The sequence below is a fragment of the Streptopelia decaocto genome (genome assembly GCF_964273445.1).
Source record: "Streptopelia decaocto genome assembly, contig: HAP1_SCAFFOLD_50, whole genome shotgun sequence".
NCBI classification, from domain to species: Eukaryota; Metazoa; Chordata; class Aves; order Columbiformes; family Columbidae; genus Streptopelia; species Streptopelia decaocto.
The window spans coordinates 949,275-956,739 of record NW_028115722.1 but is presented as its reverse complement, the minus strand read 5'-3'; the positions used below and the strand labels follow the sequence as shown (position 1 = coordinate 956,739).

Genomic DNA, 7,465 nt, shown 5'->3' with positions numbered 1-7,465 from the left:
AATCCCTCTCAAAATTGTTGAAATTCTCTTGAAGCTTTTAAAATTCTCTCTAGAATTTTCAAAATCCATGGCCACATGTTTACAATTTCACGTAAAAAATGGCTAAAATTCCAGTTGAAATTTTTTCAAAGTCCCTTAAAAATTTTCCAATTTTTGTCCCAATTCTTCCCATTCCCATTGAAACTTTTCAAATCCCTCTCAAAATGGTTGAAATTCTCTTGAAGCTTTTAAAATTCTCTCTAGAATTTTCAAAATCCATGGCCACATGTTTACAATTTCACGTCAAAAAATGGCTAAAATTCCAGTGGAAATTTTTTCAAAGTCCCTTAAAAATTTTCCAATTTTTGTCCCAATTCTTCCCATTCCCATTGAAACTTTTCAAATCCCTCTCAAAATTGTTGAAATTCTGTTGAAGCTTTTAAAATTCTCTCTAGAATTTTCAAAATCCATGTCCACATGTTTACAATTTCACGTCAAAAAATGGCTAAAATTCCAGTTGAAATTTTTTCAAAGTCCCTTAAAAATTTTCCAATTTTTGTCCCAATTCTTCCCATTCCCATTGAAACTTTTCAAATCCCTCTCCAAATTGTTGAAATACTCTTGACGCTTTTAAAATTCTCTCTAGAATTTTCAAAATCCACTTCCACATGTTCCCAATGTCACGTCCACATGTCCCCGTGCCCACATGGGGTGTCACACCCTTCTTCCATTCCCTTGGGTGTTGTCATTGGTCACCAGAGAAAATAGATCAGTACCTTCCCCCCCCATTAATCCCCATTGACTCCCACTGACCCCCATTGACTCCCATTGAACCCCATTAATCCCCATTGACCCCATTAATCCCCATTGACTCCCATTGACCCCCATTGACCCCCATTGACCCCATTCATCCCCATTGTCTCCCATTGACCCCCATTGACTCCCATTGACTCCCATTGATCCCCATTGACTCCCATTGACCCCATTGATCCCCATTGACCCCATTGACCCCCATTGACCCCATTAATCCCCATTGACCCCCATTGAACCCCATTCATCCCCATTGTCTCCCATTGACCCCCATTGACTCCCATTGACTCCCATTGATCCCCATTGACTCCCATTGACCCCATTGATCCCCATTGACCCCCATTGACCCCATTGACCCCCATTGACCCCATTAATCCCCATTGACCCCCATTGAACCCCATTCATCCCCATTGTCTCCCATTGACCCCCATTGACCCCCATTGACTCCCATTGACTCCCATTGATCCCCATTGACTCCCATTGACCCCATTGATCCCCATTGACCCCATTGATCCCCATTGACCCCCATTGACTCCCATTGACTCCCATTGATCCCCATTGACCCCATTGACTCCCATTGACCCCATTGACCCCCATTGACCCCCATTGACCCCCATTGACCCCCATTGACTCCCACTGACTCCCATTGATCCCCATTGACCCCCATTGACTCCCATTGACCCCATTGATCCCCATTGATCCCCATTGACCCCCATTGACTCCCATTGACCCCCATTGACTCCCATTGATCCCCATTGACCCCATTGACCCCCATTGACCCCCATTGACCCCCATTGACCCCCATTGACCCCATTGACCCCCATTGACTCCCATTGACCCCATTAATCCCCATTGACCCCCATTGACCCCCATTGACCCCATTGACCCCCATTGACCCCCATTGACCCCATTAATCCCCATTGACTCCCATTGACCCCATTCATCCCCATTGACCCCCATTGACCCCCATTGACCCCATTGACCCCCATTGACTCCCATTGACCCCATTGACCCCCATTGACCCCCATTGACTCCCATTGACTCCCATTGACTCCCATTGACCCCCATTGACTCCCACTGAAATGAATTGAGCCCCAGTGACCCCCCCCCAGTTCATCCCAGTTGCCCCTTTAATGTCTCCCAGTTCATCCCAGTGTCTCCCAGTTCAAACCAGTGACCCCCCAGTTCATTCCAGTTCATCCCAGTGACCCCTTTAACGTGTCCCAGTTCATCCCAGTTTATCCCAGTGACCCCAGTGCCCCATAGATCCCTCCCAGTTCATCCCAGTGACCCCCAGTCCCCCCCATTTCATCCCAGTGACCCCTTTAATGTCTCCCAGTTCATCCCAGTTCAAACCAGTGACCCCCCCCAGTTCATCCCAGTTGCCTCTTTAATGTCTCCCACTTCATCCCAGTGCCCCATAGATCCCCCCCAGTTCATCCCAGTTCATTCTAGTGACCCCCCAGTTCATCCCAGTTCATTCTAGTGACCCCCCAGTTCATCCCAGTTCATTCCAGTTCATCCCAGTGACCCCTTTAGTGTCTCCCAGTTCATCCCAGTCCTCCCAGTTCATCCCAGTGGCCCCTTTAATGTCTCCCAGTCCCCCCAAGTTCATCCCAGTGACCCCCCAGTTCATCCCAGTGACCCCCCCAGTTCCTCCCAGTTCATCCCAGTGCCCCCCCAGTTCATCCCAGTTCCCCCCAGTGCCCCATAGATCCCCCCACTTCATCCCAGTGACCCCTCAATGTCTCCCAGTTCATTCCAGTTCATCCCAGTTCATCCCAGTTGCCCCTTTAATGTTTCCCAGTTCATCCCAGTTCATCCCAGTTCATCCCATTGACCCATTTCCCCCCTTGCCCCCCCAGACCCTGACGGGCAAAGAGATCGAGATCGACATCGAACCCACCGACAAGGTACGGAAGCCCCGCCCCTCGGGGCCCTTTGGCCACGCCCCCCGTGACCACACCCACCCTCCCTTGGCCACACGCCCCACCATAGCGGCCACACCCCCCACCCTCCATAACCCCCCCGTGGCCACACCCCCACCCCGTGGCCACACCCACCCCCCCTGGCCACACCCCCCCCCTCTGGCCACACCCCCCCGTGGCCACAGCCCCCCACCCCCCCATGGCCACACCCCCATAGCCACACCCCCACACCATGGCCACACCCCCACCCTCAGGCCACACCCCCCCGTGGCCACACCCCCCCGTGGCCACACCCCCCCGTGGCCACACCCCCCAGTGGCCACATCCCCCACCCCCATGGCCACACCCCCCAACCCCCTGTCCACACCCCCCACTCCCATGTCCACACCCCCCCGTGGCCACACCCCCCCATGGCCACACCCCCCTATGGTCACACCCCCACCCCATGGCCACACCCACCACTCAATGTCCACACCCCCCCGTGGCCACACCCCCCATGTCCACACACCCCCTCCCCCTCTCCCATGGCCACACCCCCCATGGCCACACCCCCCATGGCCACACCCCCCATGGCCACACCCCCCATGGCCACACCCCCGGATGGCCACACCCCCATTGACTCCCATTGATCCCCATTAATTCCCATTGACCCCCATTGACTTCTATTGATCTCTATGGGTGTCTATGGGTCCCATTGACTTCCATTGACCCCATTGACTTCTATTGATCTCTATGGGTGTCTATGGGTCCCATTGACCCCATTGACCCCCATTGACTTCTATTGATCTCTATGGGTGTCTATGGGTCCCATTGACCCCATTGACCCCCATTGACTTCTATTGATCTCTATGGGTGTCTATGGGTCCCATTGACTTCCATTGACCCCCATTGACTTCTATTGATCTCTATGGGTATCTATGGGTCCCATTGACCCCCATTGACTTCTATTGATCTCTATGGGTATCTATGGGTCCCATTGACCCCCATTGACTCCCATTGATCTCTATGGGTATCTATGGGTCCCATTGACCCCCATTGACTTCTATTGATCTCTATGGGTATCTATGGGTCTCATTGACCCCCATTGACTTCTATTGATCTCTATGGGTGTCTATGGGTCCCATTAATTCCCATTGACCCCCATTGACTTCTACTGATCTCTATGGGTGTCTATGGGTCCCATTGACCCCCATTGACCCCCATTGACTTCTATTGATCTCTATGGGTGTCTATGGGTCCCATTGCCCCCATTGTCCCCATCCCCCCCAATGCCCCCACCCCCCCGTGGCCACACCCCCATGGCCACGCCCCCCCGTGTCCCCGCCCACTGATCGGGGGGGGTGTTCTGGGGGGCAGGTGGAGCGGATCAAGGAGCGGGTGGAGGAGAAGGAGGGGATCCCCCCCCAGCAGCAGCGCCTCATCTACAGCGGCAAGCAGATGTGAGACATGGGGGGGATGGGGACAGTGGGGACAATGGGGGGGGTGGGGACAGTGGGGACATTGGGGGCAATGGGGGCGATGGGATTAATAAGAGGCAATGGGGTCAATGGGGGTCAATGGAGTCAATGGGACCCATAGACACCCATAGAGATCAATAGAAGTCAGTGGGGATCAATGGGAGTCAATGGGACCCATAGACACCCATAGAGATCAATAGAAGTCAATGGGGTCAATGGGGTCAATGGGACCCATAGACACCCATAGAGATCAATAGAAGTCAATGGGGGGTCAATGGAAGTCAATGGGACCCATAGACACCCATAGAGATCAATAGAAGTCAATGGGGGTCAATGGGGGTCAATGGGACCCATAGACACCCATAGAGATCAATAGAAGTCAACGGGGGTCAATGGGGGTCAATGGGACCCATAGACACCCATAGAGATTAATAGAAGTCAATGGGGGTCAATGGGGGGCAATGGGGTTAATGGGGATCAATGGGGATCAATGGGAGTCAATCTATGGGTCAATCTATGGGGCTCTATGGGTCAATCTATGGGGCTCTATGGTCCCTATGGGTCTCTATGGGTCCCTATGGGTCCCTATGGTCTCTATGGTCCCTATGGGTCCCTATGGGTCCCTATGGGTCTCTATGGGTCTCTTTGTCTCCCCTCGCCCCCCATTGGTCCCCATTGGCCCCACCCCCTTCCCACCCCATATATGGTGCTCAGCCCCACCCCCTGGCGTGGGGCAGGGGGTGCTGGGGGGCGTGGCCATGCAAATGAAGGGGGCGGGGCGCAGTGTATATAAGAGGGGGGGTGTACCATTGGGGGGGGGGAGGGGGAGGGGCCCAATCCCGCCCCCCCCAAATCCTGCTGGCTCGGGATTGGTCGGGGGAGCGAGGGGGGAGGGGCCCCCCCGTTGGGGGGGGGGGGATAATTAATATTAATTAATAATAATGATAATTAAAGGACTCGAATGGTTTATTTGCTCAAATTTGGGGGAATTCAGCCCAAAATTCGTCAGCGGCGGCGGCGCCGGAAACCTGGGGGGAGGGGTCAGAGGTCACGGCCACACCCACAAGGGACCCAGGAGTTCCCCAAAGGGACCCAGGCGTCCGGGTGACCCATAAGGGACCCAGGAGTGCCCCATGAGGGACCCAGGCGTGCCCCATGAGGGACCCAGGCGTCCGGGTGACCCATAAGGGACCCAGGAGTGCCCCAAAAGGGACCCAGGAGTGCCCCATGAGGGACCCAGGCATCCGGGTGACCCCAAAAGGGACCCAGGAGTGCCCCAAAAGGACCCAGGAGTGCCCCAAAAGGGACCCAGGCATCCGGGTGACCCCAAAAGGGACCCAGGAGTGCCCCAAAGAGGGACCCAGGCGTCCGGGTGACCCATAAGGGACCCAGGAGTGCCCCAAAAAGGACCCAGGAGTGCCCCAAAAAGGACCCAGGAGTGCCCCAAAAGGGACCCAGGAGTGCCCCAAAAGGGACCCAGGAGTGCCCCATGAGGGACCCAGGAGTGCCCCATGAGGGACCCAGGAGTGCCCCATGAGGGACCCAGGAGTGCCCCATGAGGGACCCAGGAGTGCCCCATGAGGGACCCAGGAGTGCCCCATGAGGGACCCAGGCGTCCGGGTGACCCCAAAAGGGACCCAGGAGTGCCCCAAAAAGGGACCCAGGAGTGCCCCAAAAAGGGACCCAGGCGTCCGGGTGACCCAAAAGGGACCCAGGAGTGCCCCATGAGGGACCCAGGAGTGCCCCAAAAGGGACCCAGGAGTGCCCCATGAGGGACCCAGGAGTGCCCCATGAGGGACCCAGGCGTCCGGGTGACCCCTAAGGGACCCAGGAGTGCCCCAAAAGGGACCCAGGAGTGCCCCAAAAGGGACCCAGGCATCCGGGTGACCCCAAAAGGGACCCAGGAGTGCCCCAAAGAGGGACCCAGGAGTGCCCCAAAGAGGGACCCAGGCGTCCGGGTGACCCATAAGGGACCCAGGAGTGCCCCAAAAAGGACCCAGGAGTGCCCCAAAAGGGACCCAGGCGTCCGGGTGCCCCATGAGGGACCCAGGAGTGCCCCATGAGGGACCCAGGAGTGCCCCATGAGGGACCCAGGAGTGCCCCATGAGGGACCCAGGAGTGCCCCATGAGGGACCCAGGCGTCCGGGTGACCCCTAAGGGACCCAGGAGTGCCCCAAAAGGGACCCAGGAGTGCCCCAAAAGGGACCCAGGCATCCGGGTGACCCCAAAAGGGACCCAGGAGTGCCCCAAAGAGGGACCCAGGAGTGCCCCAAAGAGGGACCCAGGCGTCCGGGTGACCCATAAGGGACCCAGGAGTGCCCCAAAAAGGACCCAGGAGTGCCCCAAAAAGGACCCAGGAGTGCCCCAAAAGGGACCCAGGAGTGCCCCAAAAGGGACCCAGGCGTCCGGGTGCCCCATGAGGGACCCAGGAGTGCCCCATGAGGGACCCAGGAGTGCCCCATGAGGGACCCAGGAGTGCCCCATGAGGGACCCAGGCGTCCGGGTGACCCCAAAAGGGACCCAGGAGTGCCCCAAAAAGGGACCCAGGAGTGCCCCAAAAAGGGACCCAGGCGTCCGGGTGACCCAAAAGGGACCCAGGAGTGCCCCAAAAGGGACCCAGGAGTGCCCCAAAAGGGACCCAGGCGTCCGGGTGACCCCTAAGGGACCCAGGAGTGCCCCATGAGGGACCCAGGCGTCCGGGTGACCCCTAAGGGACCCAGGAGTGCCCCAAAAAGGGACCCAGGCGTCCGGGCCACTCACCCCTCCCCTTCTTGGGCTTCTTGAGCTTCTTCTTCTTGGGGGGCGGAGCTTCCTGTGGGCGTGGCCAGAAGGGGCCTTGGGGTCAGGGGGGTGTGACCCCCAAGGCCCCGCCCCCTATGGTTGGGGGGGAGCTCTCACCTGATTGGTCGGATCCAGGAGGGCGGTGACGTCATCAAAGTGGGGGATGGTGTGGAGGTCCCGCCCCTCGTGGAGGCTCCGCCCCCGCTGGCCACGCCCCTTCCGGCCCCGCCCCAAGCGCAGCAGCAGCGACTCCTCCAGGCGGGTCCTGAGGGACCCAGGCGTCCGGGACCCACAAGTGGCCCCATAGCGACCCGTAAGTGCCCCATATTGGCCCTATAGTGACCCATAAGTGACCCCAGTGACCCATAGTGACCCCATAGTGACCCATAAGTGACTCACATTGACACCACAGTGACCCATAAGTGACCCCAGTGACCCATAAGTGCCCCATAAGTGACCCACAGAGACCCATAAGTGCCCCATAAGTGACCCAAATGACCCATAAGTGCC

At 57.2% G+C, this 7,465-nt stretch overlaps 1 long non-coding RNA gene across 1 annotated transcript; it reads right to left on the bottom strand.

Moving 5' to 3' along the window:
* Positions 1-5,167: 5,167 nt before the first annotated feature.
* LOC309452641 lies at positions 5,168-7,213 on the bottom strand. The gene is made up of 3 exons (XR_014186602.1): positions 7,073-7,213; positions 6,935-6,986; positions 5,168-5,202 (listed from the first exon to the last, which is right to left on the bottom strand). It is a non-coding gene; the product is annotated as an uncharacterized lncRNA (long non-coding RNA).
* Positions 7,214-7,465: the final 252 nt, after the last annotated feature.